The sequence below is a fragment of the Peromyscus californicus genome, unplaced genomic scaffold (assembly GCF_007827085.1).
Source record: "Peromyscus californicus insignis strain IS unplaced genomic scaffold, ASM782708v3 Scaffold_8__1_contigs__length_139910024, whole genome shotgun sequence".
NCBI lineage: Eukaryota > Metazoa > Chordata > Mammalia > Rodentia > Cricetidae > Peromyscus > Peromyscus californicus.
The window spans coordinates 107,768,499-107,784,221 of record NW_026294606.1 but is presented as its reverse complement, the minus strand read 5'-3'; the positions used below and the strand labels follow the sequence as shown (position 1 = coordinate 107,784,221).

Genomic DNA, 15,723 nt, shown 5'->3' with positions numbered 1-15,723 from the left:
GCGCGTCTCTGCTCAGCTCCTCAGAGGGAGTACTGTCTTCCCTCTCCTAAGCCAACAGGCTTCTGTTGTCATTAATTCATCAGGCTGGGCCCAGACCCCAAGGTCAGGCCTGTCTGCCTGAGAGGCAGAGCTAAAAACAGCTCCAGCCTCAGAGAGGGGCCAGCCCAGTGCCTAATTGCTCAGCTCTCGGCGCGTCCGTCCGCCCTGTGCTCCCCTGGCAGGCAGCTTGAAGAGTGAAGACTCACTTTGATTTGGAGATGGAGAAGAAAAGACGGCTGTTTGCAGGTGTGTAGCCAGAATCGCCCAGGCAACAGAGGGGAAAATGCCTCTCGGCAGGCAGGCTGCTAGCGCAGGTGCGCCTCCATTTTCGTGAGCACATGCAGAGAGCAGGGGAAGATTTGGGGAGGAGGGTGTTGGAGAGGGACACACGCTGCTGCTTGTGGAGGAGTCCAGAAGCAGAATGCGGTGTTTCTAAGCCATCACAGGACCTGGGATACCCAAGAGCCCTAGTTGTAGCTATGATTTCTTGTTGTTGTGAAAAAAAAAAGTTATGAATGGACAGATGGGTTAACTTGGACCTTGTGTGTATTTTACCTGGGCTAAGATGGGAGTAAGGGAAGGAGGGAGCATGAATAGTGCCCATTTGGCTGGAAGTTGCTAAGACATTCATTCATCTCTGCATTACTTCAGCCTACATTTATTATTGATAATAATAGCTACCATTTTGTGGCTTCCATAGAAGAGCAGGTGCTTGCTAAGCACTTTAACTTACCGTATACAACTCAGGTCTCACAGCTCCTCTGTGAGACAGACCTTATCATCGGCATTTTATTGATTAAAATAAAAAACTTTCTCATCAAGAGACAGACACTTGCCCACATAGCCTATAAGAGCAAGGATTCAAAGCCAGATCTATCCAACTCCCAAGTCAAAGCTCTTACCTGCTAGGGCTTCCCCCGTCCCTTGTGGGTCTCCATGCCTGGCCTTGGGCCAAGTGTTAAAATAAAAGTTTGGTGCACAAAGTATGTCTGGAATGACGTGTTAGAGGTCCATCTCAAGAGGCAACAAAAAGCAGGATTCTGCTCTCCCTCCGTGTAGCAAGATGCCTGCTAGGCAGATAAACTTTCCCACCAAGGCATGGAGTACACCATTAGCAAAGATGATCCAGTTCTCCAGCCCACTGATAGTGGTAGTATCTAGTGCGACTTCCTCTCTCTCCTCAGCATTTAGATGGGGAAGATTTTTCCGCACCCCTGGATCTAACCTACTCTTGTGACTTGGGTTAGTCAACAGAACGCAGTTGACTGGCTTCTCCACCTTCATCCCTGTTTCTCTTGATACCCTCCCTTTGTCATGTGGGAGCCTCAATGTCTTCTTATAAACTAAGAGACACGTGTCCTGGTCATTGATAACACTAAGACACACAATGAGACCATGCTGGACTTTCCAGCCTCCAACCAGCGAAACATGATCACAGTCAGGGAAGGGAATCCGGCACAGACCAGAAGACCTCCCAACAGAAGCCTATCCAAACCCTCATCTGAAGATCTGGAAGTTAAACCACCAGTCATTCTTCAAGACTAGGTTTAGCGGCCTTATGACTCATCTGTTTCCTTAAGCTGAGAAGCCACAGGGAAGTGTGATCAGAGGTAGGTTTAGTCCCCCATACCCCCACACCTGCACAAGTTCAGGCTCCTAAGCCCCAAATGTTTCTGGACCCTGGCCTCTTTGTCACGTTGTTGTTGTTGTATCTCACTTTATAGAAAGAAGCTATTGCAGACTGGGAGAAAAGATTATTCGTGGAAGCTGGAAACTGAATGCAATGGTTCATGCCTGTATCTCGGCACTTATGAAGCTGAGCTATGTAGCAAGACTCTGTCTCAAAAAAAACAAAACAAAAAAAACAAATCAGTGGATCCCGTGTGGAAGTCTAGACCATGAAGCCATGAGGTGGGTGTCCAGATTCCTCTAACACTCTCACCTTTCGTTGGAACTCAAATTATTTCCATCTGTGTGCAGCTGACCAGTCAGCCCTCTACAGAACCCTCTAGTTGGTGTTCTCTTGAGAAACACACCGCTGGGAGATTAGACACAGTCCTCCTCGTCCTTGTTTTTTGTCTTTCATAATTTCAGTTACCACTGCCAACAGCAATCAAACACAGTCTAAAAATATATAAGTGGAATGTTCCAGAAATAAATACTACTTCATAAGTTTTAAGTAATTATATTAGAATAGATTGTTAAATTGTTTCACTGTTGGTTATAATCATTGATAGCTGGTACCCAATTTAAAGTGTAAACTTTACCACAGGTATATATTATGTAAATATAGGAAAAACAGAGTCTATCCAAGGTTAGACATCCTCAATTTCAAGTACCTCCTGGGGACCCTGAGATGTCTCCCCTATATATAAAGCTGAAATTATACATGTACATATGTACAAATGTGTAAATACATATACATGTAGGATATATTATAAGATACTGACTCATATGATCAAATTCATACTAAGAAGTCCTCTCATCCACCACAGGTAAGCTGAAGACTAAGGAAAGCCAGCAGGACAGCTACGCCCTGAGAGCTGGAGCTCCAAGGACAGGCGAGGACTCATACAAGCTCGGGCAGGCGGGTTGGGAACCAATTCAACCACTCCGTCTTTTCCTTCTAACCCTCAGTGAATTCAGAGATGCCCACCCCAGTGAGGAGAGCCATCTGCTTTATTCAATCCACCAGTTCCAAAGCTAATTCCCAATGGAAATAGATGGGAAACATACCCAGAAATCACATTTAACCAGATTTCTGGGCACTTGTTTGCTCTGTCAAGTTTGATATAAAATTAACCATCACGTGCTTTGTATCAGAGAAGCTGTCATGTGGGGAAGGATGGGAGTGGAAAAGAACCCAGGAGCACTGCATTGTTTTCCTAGTGCTTCTGGAACAGCAAACACAGAGGGTTAGACACACAAGCACCGGGGGCTGGAGAGATGGCTCAGTGGCTAAGAGTGTGAGCTGCTCTTCCGAAGGATCCAGGTTCAGTCCCAGCACCCACATGACAGTATACAACTACCTGTAACTCCAGCTCCAGGGGATCTATCTGATGCCCTCCTCTGGCACTGCACACACATGGTACACAGACATGCTTTCAGACAAAACTGTAGTTGAGGTTTTCCTGGTCCTGCCTGGCCCACGGTCAGGACAAATCTCTCTCACCCGCCAGTCCCAAAGCCACTCAGACCCAAGTAAACACACAGAGACTTATATTACTTGTAAACTGTATGGCCATGGCAGGTTTCTTGCTATCTAGTTCTTATATCTTAAATTAACCCATTTCTATTAATCTATACCTTGCCACATGGCTCGTGGCTTACCGGTATTTTACATGTTGCTTCTCATGGCAGCGGCTAGCAGTGTCTCCTGACTCAGTCCTCCTGACTCAGAATTCTCCTCTCTCTTTGTCCCGCCTATACTTCCTGCCTGGCTACTGGCCAATCAGCACTTTATTTATTAACCAATCAGAGCAACACATTCACAGCATGCAGATATCCACAGCACAAAACACTCATTCATATACATAAAAAAAAAAACCCTCTTAAACACACACCAATATTTACTGTCTCATGATTCGGGAGGCCAGAAGTCCAAAATCAAGGGGTTATGAGGACTTGTTCTTACCAGAAACTCTAAGAAAGGATGCCTCTCACCTTAGCTATGTCTGTGAAAGAGATGCCTGCAGAAGTAGGAGATAGTAGGAAAGGAGTTTAGTGTGACTATAGCCAGGACTCAGGCTGTGAGCCACCCTGTACCAGGATACTTGGAGAATATAGACCCAGCCCAAGGTTGTTAGACAACTACACTCAATGTCACACATGACAAACACAACTCTGGTGTCAGGTGACTACATCACTGCTTCACATCAGATCCCAGAAAAGACATTTCTAGAATCACTGGAAGCATCCACATCCCAAGTTCCTTTTCAGTAAAATCCTTTGGCTGGTCAATCCCAATCTGTGGTAGCCACTTCTTGGAAGGAAGACTGAGAAGGGTGGAGAGAAGGTGATAGCAGCCTTGTCAAAGGATCCTGCTAGCCTTTATCTAGTCATCTGACACTCCTCCTGGGTGCCTGAAACATGCCCCACAGTACCAAAATCCTGGACTCAGCCCACATAGCAAGTCCAACAGACTTGTTTTGTATGCCTTACCTGACCTGAACTTTAGCCTCCTTGCCTCAGTGAGTGTGCCCTCTAAGATTAGCTGTGAAGAAAGAGTCCACCTACTCCAGAGGGGTGGAATTGCAAAGCTTCCCACTTAAGGGAAGGAAGGGGTGGGTGATCTCATACTACCTGTCCTCCTTCTGCCTCAGCCTTCCAACTACTGAGACTGCAGATACTCACACCCGGAAGCCATGTTCTCTTTCACATTGTACTGGCTTAACACTGTCAAACCCCAACCACCCCATATTTGTTCAGGAAGATGTACCCCTACTTGATTTTGTTCCTTTTAAGCTCCAGGTTGGTTCACCCCAGCTCTTGACACTGAAAACACACCTTTCCCTGGTGATGAGGATGTGAGGCGATTCAACAGGCCTGAAATGCAGCACGTGGGTACTTTCTGGGTGGAAAAGACCCACAGTGGAGGACAGAGCTCCTGGAGCAGGTGAGAGCTGTATACAAGTCACAAGGAGCTACACATAACATGCAAAGGAGGAAGGCAGAGGTGGCCTGATTCTATCATCAGTACAGCCAGCTGTGGTGGTTACAATAGAAGAGCGGTCGGGGTTCATGCAGTCTGTCCTCTGCCTTCGCACATGCTAGCCCCTGTCAGACACTCTGCCTTTGCACATGCTAGCCCCTATCAGACACTCTACCAGCCCCACAGCCTGTGTATCTTCCTTCAAGGTGTAACTTCAGGGTCACCTGTTCTGAGGAATCACCTTCATTCCCCGAGACCCAGAACTGGGTCCCCACATGCACCACACACCCTCCCTTACAGAGTATGCCACCATCATCGGTTTACATTCCTACACTTGAGACCACAGAGTTCTTCCAGAAAAGGCCCAAACTTTAGATTCTTAATGAGTTTTTGGAAAGAGGAGGGAAAAAAAGAAAGAAAGGAAGATACAGAGAAAGGGGGTAGAAGGAGAAGGAAGGAAAGTGTGGTGGTTTGTGTAAGGATGGCCCTCATAGACTCCTATTTGAATGCTTAGTCACCAGGCAGTGGAACTGTTTGAAAGGACTGGAAGGATTAGAAGGTGTGTCCTTGTGGGAGGAAGCGTGTCACTGGGAATGGGCTCTGAGATTTCAAAACCCATACCAGGTCCAGGTTCTGCCTTTCTGTCTGTGGACCAGGGTGTAGTCTTGGCCGATGCCCCACCACCTGCCTGCATCCACCACACTCCCTGTCATTATGATGATGGACTCACCTCTAAAACTGTAAGCCAGCCCCCAGTTAAATGTTTTCTTTTATAAGATTTGTCTTGGTCATGATGTCTTTTCACAGCAATAGAACAGTGACTAAGACAGAAAAAACAGAAAGATAGAGAGAGGGAAGCAGGGAGGGAAAGAAATAGGAAGGGAGGAAAGGAGGGAGGGGAGGAAGGGAGGGAGGGAGAGATGTATTCAAACAATGAATGTTTATAATTTAAAAGAAAGGACATCAAGAACCATGCTGCCACTGGGGCCTTACTGATCTGAGTGACCTGCACTGCCACCTAGGGCCATGGTGATATCTGGCCCGAGCTACTGCCAAGGATCATGTCTGGGTCCATAGCCCTGCCTCAGCCAGGGTCTGTGTTGATGTCTGTAGCTCCTGTTACCCTTGAAGTTCACGCAGATGCCCAGGGTCTGGGTGCCACCTGAGGCCATATTGTTGCCCATGAGCCACACTGCCACCAAGGCCATGCTGACCTGAGTGGTCTGTGCTGCCACATGGGACCATAGTAACATTCAGCCCCCAGCTGCTGCTGAGGGCTCTGTCTGGGTCTGTGGTCCTGTTGCAGCTGGGGTCTGTGTTGATGTCAGTGGCCGGTGTTACCACCAGGGTTCATGCAAACTATGACTGTTGAAACCTGAGAGTCATGCTGGCCCTGGGAGATCTGGCCCAGCCGCTTGCTGCATGCTGCAACAGGAGAGCTGGTCCTGCTCCTCATGGGGGAGCTGATCCTAATGGCATGGGCACAGGAGAGCTATCTACACCCCTCACCTGAGGGGGATGGTCCCAGCAGAGGCTCAGACTCACCAACTCAGCTACCACACAAGCCCACATCTAGGGCTTTAAGTTGGCCCACCCCAAAAATCTACTCCATCTATGACCTGCTGGAGCACATGAAGGGACTGGTCCTATGGAACCATAGCTGCAGAATCTCTACAAATTGGGGCAATGGCAGGATACCTGAGAGGAATTTTGGGGAGAGTCCAGTATTTATGTGTACCAGAAGCCAGAGGCCTTGAACCAGACCAATGACATATTACAATGAACATTTGTGAGTAAAGCTGTTTGGACAAAGGGTTTACCGCATAGTACACAGCAGCTCCCAATGTCACTAAGATGAATGAGGAGGGGATGGAGAGTGGCAAAGACGGAGGAACAAAGTGGTTTGTTTGTTTGTTTGGTTTGTTTTGCTTTTTTAATTAATTTTTTAAAATTTTCTTTTGGAGTAGGGGGCTGCAGTGATGAAGGGCAGATATCGAGGGACTGGGAAATGAGTGGGATTGGGGTGCATGATATGAAATTCCCAAAGAATCAATAAAAAATTATGCTGAAAAAAGAGAGAGAGAGAAGAAAGAAAGAAAGAAAGAAGGAAAGAAGGAAGGAAGGAAGGAAGGAAGGAAGGAGGAAGAAGAAAGAAAGAAAGAAAGAAAGAAAGAAAGAAAGAAAGAAAGAAAGAAAGAAAGAAAGAAAGAAAGAAAGAAAGAAAGAAAGAAAGAAAGAGACAGGACATGTGAGTTTGTGGATGAGAAAGAATTGGCCGTCACATCTGTCACCTCCTTTTCAGCATTCCAGTGGAAATCTATGTTCTTAGTCAGTGATAACCTCAATCCTCAGCATCCAGGAAATGCCCAAGGGCCTTGTACTTGCTAGTTTTTATGTCGACTTGACATAAGCTAGAGTCATCAGAGAGGAAAAAGCCTCAGTTGAGGAAATGCCTCCATGAGATCCAGCTGGAGAGCATTTTCTCAATTAGTGATGAATGCGGGAGGACCCAGCCCATGGTGGGTGGTGCCATGCCTGGGCTGTTGGTCCTGGGTTCTATAAGAAAGGAGGCTGAGCAAGCCAAGGGATGCAAGCCAGTAGGCAGCACCCCTCCATGGCCTCTGCATCAGCTCCTGCCTCCAGGATCCTGCCCTGTTTGAGTTCCTGTCCTAACTTCCTTTGATGTTGAATTGTGATACTGAAGCATAAGTCAAATAAACCCTTTCTTCCCCAAGTTGCTTTGGTCATGATGTTTCATCACAGCAGTAGTAACCCTCGCTAAGACACTGGTATATAGGAACAGTGATGTGGAAGTGTAAACCGAATAAACCCTTTCCTCCCCAGATTGCAGTTTGGTCATGGTGTTTTGTTGTAGCAACAGAAACCCTAAATAAGACAGACCCCCAATGCTTGTTTCCCCTGAGAGGTACTGGTGAAGGCCAAGGTCTCCACAGTGCTGTCCCAGAGGCTATCTCAGGGCAGAAGAAAAGGACAAGGAAATTTACAGGGACATGGGAAGGAGGAAGGAGCCCCTCACCCACAAGCGTCTGACTCACATTTCTCAATGGGCAAGAGTCAAGATTCACAGCAGACAAAAATCAAAGGTGCTATGAAGATTGCCTGCATGGAAACATTTCTCCCTTTCCTGAGAGAGATCTCAGGCAAGAGTAGTACACCAGCTAATGAACCATCCTAAAGACCAAAATGTAGGTGACCTTTGCATCTAACTTCAGCAGCACTCCTGCATCATCCACAAACCCACACAGCTCACCTCATAAACCACCTTACAATCACATTTATAAAAGGAATTTCTTAAAATAAGCAAAATAAGTAAACTAGCTCACAACTTTCTACTTAAATTTTAAACTTGGCATAGTCTTTGCACTTGGTTGCAAATTATATCCTTTGAGCATACTGACTTCAAAATGCTACTTAATAAGACACTTAAATGAGTGTCTCTCTCTCTCTCTACCCCATTTTTCTTTCTCCCCTCTTCCCTCTATCTCTCTCTCCCCCCCCCTCTTTCCCTCATCCTAGTAACCACTCCTTAACTATGTACGTATCTTTACTTAATAAACTCTAGCTTTTACTTCCTACAGACTCATCTTGTAATTCTTTTCTGCTGTAGAAGTCAAGATTCTAGCCACACATGAATGGAGGTCCCTAAAAGAGAAATTCCTCAGCCTGAAGTCACCAGCATCAGGCTGTGTCTCTACCAGTGACAGTCTGCATATAAGAAAAAGAAGTAAAAAACTTGGGGGAGTTTCCTCTTGCCCCTTAGGAATCAAATGTGTGGCAGAATGGTGTTATAGGACATATACAGCTGCTTCTATTTTCAGCAAAAGAAAAGTCCCCAATTCGCATGGGTCTCATCGCCAAGAGTTTGAGGTTACAACTCAAAGTTACTACGACCAAGGATCCCCATGAGCATCTATGGCCCCTGAGATCTCCAGGCCTCTGTAATAGAATGAATAATGTCTCATTTTTCAGAACTCTGGAAATTTTCTTCATGCCATGCATTCTACCCTTCAAACAGAGCCATACAAGGGACTTCCGAAAGCCCAGCTCTAAGGAGAAAATTGGGGAAAGAGTTGTATGATGCCACAATTCCATTTCTCATTGTAACTCTTCTGCATGGTTTTCTATGGATAAGCAACCCACCCATAAATACAGCAAGCCCCACCCCCTAACAAGTTCGCAGGCATCAGGGAAAGCCATGGCAGGAATACAAACACACTCTCTGCAGCTAGTGCTGATGTTCCCATTTGGTGAACTTCTCACTAGCACCTTGAGTCAGGCCTCCACGGGCTCAGAAGTCCACACTCCTCAATTCCTCTGGCTGCTGATGGAGAGTGAGTGATATGATGGTCTGAGTGACCCCCATTGGCTGATATGTTTGACTACTTGGTCTCCAGTTGGTTGCTGTTGGGGGAGGGTTAGGAAGCTCAGCTTTGCTAGAGGAAGCATGTCCCTGGGGGCAAGCGTTGAGGTTTCAAAAGACTGGTGCTGTTTTGAGTGAGCTCTCTCTGTCTCCCACTTGTGGATCAAGACGAGAGCTCTCAGCTCTTCCTGCCACGGTGTCTTGGTTCTGCCATCATGGACTCTTAACACTCGGAAAGTTGCTTTGGTGATGGTGTTTTGTCACAACAACAGAAAAGTAACCAAGACAGGTGACTTTGCTGGGCTAGCATGGGCTATCAGGACCCCTGAACAGAGACAAACTGAGAAGTAGAGTTGAGATGCTCTGGTTTCCTCTTCTGTACACAGCACCATTAGGAATGGCCTCACCTTTTCCAAATGCACTTCTCAGTGTGTCAAGCAGCAAGGCCCAGCAATGCCAGCACTCTTGGAGTTGAACCTGAAAGAAAGAGGTTGGGACAGATGATGTGTTAGGAGAAAGCATGGTCTCAGGGTATCCGCAGCATTGTGAGTTTCTTTAGAGCCCATACCTTGGTTATCATGTAGGATCTACATGTATAGATGTACTCGTGATTTGTTGGTCCTGGACTTGAAGAAATTCCTCCCCAAATAACCTCTCACTAAGATTATTGGATGAAACCTGTACACTCTCTAGGGGGGTCTCTAAAATGCCAGATTCCTACCAAGAGAACACAGAATAGCTCTGAGACTCAACATTAGTTTAGGGCTGCTGGCAGTGATAAAGGAGCCCATTCCTTCAAGTGTCCCAGTCACACAGGTAATGGTGGGAGGGGTAGAAATAGGGCTGGGGCTAGGGCTTGTCATAGTTGGTGAAGGTTCCTTAGCTCCATCATACGAAGACCTCACAACAGATCTCTCGCTGTAACATACACACAGACTAGCCTTTCTCCCAACACGTCTGTCTCCTACCCCCAACTTCTTTTCTGTGCTAATTCAAAGACTCAGAAAAACATTGTCCAAGAGAAAGGGGACATGTGCAAGATCTATAATGGCTCAATTTGACAGACATCAGTAGATACGACCAATACCAAAATTGTAGAATGTATCATCATAAATTTGAGGAAAACTAAGAACCCCGTTCTATGGATATGGCAAAAGGTGGTGGCTGACACCTTAGGAAAGGAAGACAGTGTCTGATCTGAGGAGCAAGAGACTGTGGGGCAGCACCAGAGCCCCACCCCTGAGCAGAACCTTGGTGACCCTCTCTCATTCTAAGTACATATATCTGTGAGGGAACTTTCCTAAAGAGCCGCTGGGTGACTCAGGATTCAGATCCTGGTCTCCCTCTTCCCCCTGCCTCCTTCAGAGACAGGGCCATTGGTCACTTCTTCACCAACTTCTGTGACACTAAAATGTTACTTGGTCCCAGAACACAGGAATTAAGAATAAATCCCAGGGAGAAAGTAGATGACTTCATTTGCTTGTGTCTATGATTTTCTGTGTGCACCACAGGATCCTAAAGTGACCTAGTGACCACCTGTCTCCAGCTCAGACTATCCACCTCACTCATTCCCCTTTTCCACACTGAGAAAGGCTACAGGGACTTTTGTTTTGAAACTGGACCTTCTAAAAACAGCTGGGAACCACTGCTTCATATTTTTAAGACAAACCAAGAGTTGTCTCTGGCTTTTTGGTCCCTGGGGCATTGGGGTTTGTGTAATTGTGTTGCCATTTTTAGACTTTATGAAGAAATAACAATTTATGAACGCTGGGCCATTGAGTTAGGCTCTGCCACTGTTGCAAAGCCAAGGCTGGGCTCTGAAGGCTGAATTACAGTCATGTGGTCATTTGTGTACAGAATAAGATGGTTTAGATCTCCTAATGTACAGGGGATATGCAACCTGGGACACATTTTTAACTGTGTGTGTGTGTGTGTGTGTGTGTGTGTGTGTGTGTGTGTGTGTGTACTTGAACATATGTCCACACATGCACATTTATAATGGTGGCCATAGAAAGCCAATAGTTGAAGAACGTGCTTTTGTCATTTCCTCCTACCCATCATGTTTTCCTTAGGGTTCTCTAAAGGAACAGAACTGATGTTATATATATGATTTGTTAGAGTAGATTACAGGCTGTGGTCCAACTAGTCCAATAGTAGCTGCACTCAGTGGAAAGGCCAAAAATATGGCAGCTGTTCAGTCGAGGAGGCTGAATGTCTCAGCAGTCCCAATCTGGTGCTGGAGTCCAGGAGGATTCCTAGAGAAATTCTGGTCTTCTGTCACCATTGGAATCCCAAAGAAATGGGTTCTAATACTTTGGTATATTAGATGTGATGTGATATAATGCTTTGTCAATGGGGCAGGCGAACTCACCAGCAAGAGTAAAGGCAAGCAGGTGAAACCAAAGGTTCCTTCTTCCCTATTCTTTCATTCGGGTCGTCACCAGAAGGTGTGGCCAAGATTTCAAGTGAGCCTTCCCAAATCAAATGATCCAATCAAGTAAATCCCTCACAAACGTGCCCAGTTGATTGGGTTTTAGCTGGTTCCAGATGTGGTCAAATTGACAACATCACACATCCCCAGGCTATTTCCAGAGTTTCAGCCATCTTCATTCCAGGAATCTACCTCTAATTGATGGAGTTGATCTTGGTTTAGGAAAGAATGAGAAAGGTCTCTTCAGTCCATTGTCTCTGCAGGCCCTCAAGGCAGAATTGGAGCTTACTGGAAAGTTAAGGACCCTCACATTAGAGTTGATAAGAAAACAAAGGCATGCAGGGTTCATTTGCATAGATAAGACTTGACTGTAAGACCTTCTTCAGCAGAGCCGAACAACAATGATCTAACACATCTGGAACCACAAAGCAAATAAACATTCCCTCTCTTTAAGTTGTTTTGTTGGACATTTTATCAATGACAAAAAGCTGATTACCCTTGACCCAGTGTCCCACTCTGTCCCCCATGCCTCAAGCAAATCAGTGGCAAAACTGGGGCTGTGCTGTTGAAAGATTTTGGTAACTGGAGGCCACTGTGGGTATAAGAAGACCCATATCTTCAAGGAGGACGGCATCCACCTGTGTAACTCAGGGTAGAAGCAGAGGCCGGACCCTGCATGACAGAGGAGGAAGTTAAAAGGGGGGAGCAAGGAGTCACCAGCACTGGGGTACAAGAACCAGAGGCTCCCCCACCTGATGCTGTCTTGATGACACCCAGTGGTGAAATAACTGCCTCCTGAAGGGCATCCTGCTCCTCCCCACTTCCTCAGCCCCATCCAGAGGCAGCCCTGGCTCTCCTAGAGCACCAGCCTTCAAGGGAAAATCCTGCAAGAGGAGAGGTGTGAATGCTGGGAACCCTGCTGTTGTGTGTACATGCCTGTGTTTTCCTGAACACACAGAGCAAATGAGCCAGGATAAAAATAGATAATAGCAGAGAACCAAGCAGGCCTGCAGGTGTAATCCCTGCGCTGCTGGTTACTTCTCAGAAGCTGTCTCTCCTGGAGACCAGTCAGGTAGGGCAGGAGGGTCAGAATACAACACAAAGGTGGCTCTGCCCTTAGTCACTGAAGAAACATGTCTCTGCCTGGGGACATCAAGTGACCCAGCCTGAATTTTGAAATTTCTCAGTTCTGAGCGGCAGTCTTCTTGTATTTCGTGGGCTGAAGGTAGACTACACAGGGCTTTTCTGGTTCTTTGTCTAGAGGCCCACTGTTAAATAAGAGATTATTAACACTAAACAAGTCTCAAAATGGAGAGAGGCTGTTTAGCAATGCAGAATCTTTCCCAAACAGAGTTGTGAGATGCTCTCTGAGATCAGGGTCAGTGTTAGCCTCAGTTCTTAGAGAAACCATTAATGGGAACTCAGAGCAAGCCTGTTCTCATTCATGATCCAATGCAGCAAATGCTTGGGAGAAAAGAAGACAGCGGAGCCATCCATTCATCTATGCAGTGTTTTCCCAGGTCTGCTTTGTCTCATGATCTAGGCTAGGCTAGAGGATAGGATGGACTACACACCAAGTCTTTGTTCCTGTGGATAAAAGGGAGATTATTGAGTAGATATTGATATTCTGTAAAGAAGAAATGCACTTGGGAAGGTTTGTTGATAGGTGCCCACCCTTTAAAGGGCCTGTAAGGTGTCAAGCAGACTGATCAATAAGTGTTTGGACTCCACAGTCTAGAGCAGAGTAGAGAGGATGGAGTCTGATGACAGTCATGGTGACAGTCATAAGCAGGGAGAGAGAGGAGTGGCTTCATAGTGGACAAGCACCCCCTCAGAACACATACAGAACAAATCCGAGAAACCCCAGTACTCACAGGATACAATGTAGTATATAATATCTGAGATTTATCCAAGAACCATGGCCAAAGATGGTTCTGAGGAAGAGGAACGGGTCACCCAACTCCACTGGTGCCAGGAGCTCCCCCAAGATAAAGATCTCTGGAGATATCAATGAGGAAAATGACAGTGTTGTGTTGCAGGCAAAAGCCAAGTTCTAGTGAACTGGCGTAGAGGTGAAGCTGGAATAAGTTACAGAGCGGAGATGAGGCAACGATGGAAAAACTGAGGTTGAGGAAGGGATGGCTACATTTGGTTTCACTGGGATGAAAGGTGACATTAGAAGGAAGGAAGGGTAAACTAAGAAGAGAGGAGTCAAGAAAACAGGATCTTGTGAAGCCCTGGTAGACAGGAGTGTGATAGCAAGTCCAAGTGTGCGGGTCACTTTTTATCCACCATGACAAATTGCCAGAGCGAACAACTTTAAAGAGGACGCATCTATTTGCTCAGTATTTCCAAGGTTTCCATCTGTGGGCAGTTAGGTGTGCTCCTTTTGAGCCCTCGTGTAGTAAGGCAGAACATCACGGCAAGAATGGCCATGATGTAGAGCAAAGCAGCTTGCCTCACGGCAGACAGGGCAGAGTGACAGAAAGGGACAACGAACAAGACATACTCTCCAGAGACACACAACCCCCAGTGACCTACTTCCTTCAACCATGGCCCACCTCCTCACTTCTAGAACTTCCCTACGGTGTCATCAGATCATGAATCCATTCATCGATTAATCCGTTGACTGTGCTAGAACCCTCACACCCCAATCACTTGCCTAAAGTCCATCCGACACCACTGCTGGGGAACAAAGGTTTTTTAACACATGAGCTTTGGGGGAGAGTTTCATATCTGCACTAACACCAGGAAGATTGCACACATGTTGGGACGAGAAACTATTTGTCCCGTCTTAGAAAGAAGGAGGAAGAGGCCGGAGAGGCCACCGAGCCGTGGAGTTTCACGCTTGATGTCAAAAGTTCTCAAAGTGCTATTAGCAGGATGGGGTAAGCTAAGGTGAAATCGTGAGGAAATGGAGAGTGAAGAGGCCAGGTGGCCTTCTTGGTTCCACAGAGTCACTGAGCGGCAGAGCCAGGCTTCAAACCCCAGTCCCAGATCTCCATGACTCCAAATATCTATGCTCCTGACACCAGGCATCAAAGGCATGGATTTCCCCTCTGGCTCCTTCTCTCTGCATCTGCTTTTCAAAGTTGGTTCTTCTTAGGGGAGAAAGTTAAGCTAAGACCAGTGCTGTTGTTCTGCTCTGGCTCTGAAGAGGACATCAGCCTGGGAATTAATACAACATTGCCTACTTCTTGATGACAGGCCCGGAGTCTGTGGGGCCTTCCCCTTCAAAGGATGAAGTAATTCATAAACAGGAGACTTGCAGGCAAGAGCAATGAATCTCAGGGGCCTTGCTAATTAAAAAGCCCGTATTACATTACTTCCTCAAGGACTTGTCTTCTAATTTTTAGGATTATGCTACATTGATTAATTTATACAAGTTTTTAATCCCTCTGTGTTTAATGAAGTCCAGGAGCATGGGAATGGGATCATAATTGAGCTTCACATTATTTTATTAGGGAGAATTATGGCCTAGTGTGTCATAGAGATGTTTGTGAGGGTAAGGAAAGAGCACTCAAGTCATTAACCAATTGCTTTCCAAAAGCCAGCAGGACATTCCCCAGGGGCTAACACACTGGCCAGTTCATCTTTCTAAACCACATGCTGCTGTGACTGCCTAAGAGAAAAGCATCCATCCTTGTCATGGCAGGCAGTGCCTTTCCCACCATGACATGGCCACCTTCCCATACAACACTACTCTCCACACACACAGGCATGCACATGAAGAGGCCAGAAGCTGAGGTCTGGCTCCTTTCCCTAACACCCTCCGCCTAATTTTGGGGACAGATCTGCTATTGAACTTAGGGTCACAACCTGTGCCTCACTAAGCCAGGTTCAGCCACCTGTCTTCAATAAGACAATTAAAACAGCCAAATTAACAGTGAAAACAGAAAAAAGGGGGTGGAGATGGGGGATTTATTCCATGTGAAAATCTTGGAATGAGGGACAAAGAGACCCAGTGACCCTCCTCGAGTCTATCTTCAGAGTTCTAAAGTGAAGTTAAGGTTTAAGTAATGGGCCAGTGCTATGCATATCTAAGCAATATCTAGAGTGAGATTCCATCTACCATTGACCCATCATTGTCTCTAGCAAATTATTAATCTCATTCTAGAAAAAAAAAATTCCTTTCTTGATGTCCCAAGCTTTAAGCTGTCTCTTCTCTAAGCTCACATGAGATTCTTGGAAAGGACTCTTGTTTCTTGGAGTTCACTGTTT

General features: G+C 46.2%; 1 long non-coding RNA gene across 1 annotated transcript; it reads left to right on the top strand.

Moving 5' to 3' along the window:
* Positions 1-42: 42 nt before the first annotated feature.
* Positions 43-5,542, top strand: LOC128103902 (uncharacterized). The gene is made up of 3 exons (XR_008215793.1): positions 43-285; positions 1,764-1,950; positions 2,535-5,542. It is a non-coding gene; the product is annotated as an uncharacterized LOC128103902 (long non-coding RNA).
* Positions 5,543-15,723: the final 10,181 nt, after the last annotated feature.